Source organism: Polyergus mexicanus, unplaced genomic scaffold (assembly GCF_030449975.1).
Source record: "Polyergus mexicanus isolate NDT 795.1 unplaced genomic scaffold, iyPolMexi1.0 SCAF_21, whole genome shotgun sequence".
NCBI classification, from domain to species: domain Eukaryota; kingdom Metazoa; phylum Arthropoda; class Insecta; order Hymenoptera; family Formicidae; genus Polyergus; species Polyergus mexicanus.
Window position 1 is genome coordinate 227,903 of NW_027223341.1, and position 2,737 is coordinate 230,639.

A 2,737-nucleotide genomic window follows, 5' to 3' on the forward strand; every position below is an offset into this window, starting at 1 on the left:
ACATTCCTATCACTTTTTCTATTCGAGATTTGAGTTCTTAGTTCTTTAAATTTTTAAATATTTATGAGGAGCATCTTTATACACTAGTATCTATACATGTTTGCATTTTGAGCTTCTCACCTTCTACGTAATTTAAAGAGCAAATATAAATTCTACATTTCATATTTGAAATTTTGGGACTTTATATTCCTTAGAATTATCTTTTTTAAATGATGCAATACTTATTATTTTTACTATTATAAATGTAAACAAATTTTGCACGTATGAATAAATAACGATAAATATACGATTTGTTTGAAACAACGGTCGTGATTTACGTTAATTAGGTCGCGGTATAAATAAGCATCGTAATAGATGCCGCATGGACAGATGTTAGTCGTCGTGGTAAACTCGTTAAACGAAACGACAACTCGTCTTTGTATTCCATGTATTTGCCGTGTATCAGAAATTTTGATGAGCGGCGTTATACGTGGCATTATTTAGCGCTTAATAATAAAATCAAAATTATTCGCTGACAATTCTCTACATTCTTTGTATGTTCAAACCTTTCACTGTTTTTCCGTTCATTATAATATACAATACATATCATTAAAACTCCAATGATGAAAATTGCTATCTTTACCGTCTGTTTATTAATAAAGAATTGAGAACATTTAGACACATATTTCAATATTAAATATGAAAACAGGCTTTGGATTGTATATCACGAGTCTCTCAATTAATGAATTCATTTATTCATTTTCTGATAAATTTCATATTAAATATTATTATTCCATTTTCGAAATTACTTCAGCAGAATATCATTCGTTTGTAAATTATTTACATTGGATATGCGAAAATTAGAAATGGCACACATAAAGTATATTATTACAAAAATATATTATTACATTTCATATTACAAATTAAAAGAGATCGTTTTATAGAATATTTTAATAATTTTAATAATGTATTCAACCATTCACTTTTTGGTCTTTTCTTCTGCCTTTCTTCTCTTTTTATGAATTATTTATACATTAGTTTATATATTTTTTTCTGTGCTATATTTTATATTTAATTAATTTTTCTGCAATATATTCTGTTGAATGTGATAATATACTCTACAATTATTTAGTTGTGTCTTTATTATTCTTAATTTAATTTTCTTTATTAAGAAAAAAATAAAACTTGAATTTATCAGCAAAAGGATAAATATTTAAAAAATTGTAGCAGTGGAAAAAAATAAAAAATAATTTCTGCCGTATAATATATTAGAAAAATAAGAGATTTTTGAAAATTTATATTACATCTTAACTTGGAAAAGATTAATCTTGTCTTGATTAAAAATAGATTTAATTAAAAATATGTTACATTAATATTAAACTATTAATATTACACTACTAATTGACAAGAAGAAAAGAAACACCAGAGCTGCTTTAATGGAAATTCCAGAACAATGTTCGCCGCGTAACAAACCTTTCCGGTCGACATGAGCCGCGCTTCGGCATTTCCAACAGAACTCACGATTCTCACCTGGATGTCCCGCTTCCTTTTCTCATCTAGATTGACAGAACCAATTAGTAGTTCTGTCGATTTTTCATCATCTCTGGGAAACAACAGTGTCGAGAGTAGAATGGAAGAGGACGAATTGAAGGGAGAAGAAAATTGAAGGGGTTGAAAGGGTCGTTGAGTATCTAGAGGATAGAGCAAGAGAAGGGTCGGTAACGAGAATCGTGCGTCGTAGATACATAGGTATAACGTTACATAAGACGTTGCCATAATCGAGTAAAATAAATTTTCCTGTGAATTCGCGTCTGCAATTTCCCAAGGTAAAACGACGTTGCAGTGCTCGGCAAAGTGCATTATATGCATCATGATTAACGATTATGTAGTAAAATTTTCAAAGAGTATTTGCGCAAAAAAGAGAGCATATATATATATATATATAATAAAATAGATAAATTAAAATTAATTAACGCAAACAATTTCTTTTCTGTGATGTATAAGATACTTGATTCTCTATACAATTATCGATGCAAAATAAATTCGTTTTCACTTCGTTCATTTTTCGTGAAGTTTATAAATACGCGTAATAACGTTCTCGCGACCACATAGTCGTATACGCGTATCGGGTAAACATTTTTTTATATTTCATATTGACTCATTCACATTGTTCGGGGATACGTCGATTTAAGCTCCGTCTTTCGTTCAGTCGTTTTACACGGGTAAGAGCGATAAAACAAATAAAAATAAACGCGAGACGCACCTCACACTTTGGATATATTTAGATTCGTTTTATTTGTGCGAGTCGTTGAACCGGTACGCTATATAACGAGGAATTTATGCCACGGGACTTTATTTAGGTGGCAATAAATGTAGATTCGCCGGAGAAGCGGTGAGGTATTCCATGGGGGGGAGGGGGGGCCGTAAACGCAACGTACGGTATACAACAATGCGCATACAATACAATGCGACAGCGGGGTCGCTCTTGTTCTTTATGGCGTGGATCTATCGTAATACGATGCACATGAAATCTTTAGCGTGCATCCGTTGTACCGATGCGGCCGAGTTCTCAGATTTTTATCGGAAAATCGTGTTGTGCGATTTCCTTGTAGTTCCTATCGACGACGTTACGATCGTGAAACCTATTATCGGCGATTTTGCGTGAATTAGAAAAAATTGCACATTATTTTTAGATTTGACATAAATTACAAAACAATCTACTTTTATTTCTTCGCATAAATCGTATAAATTGCAATCA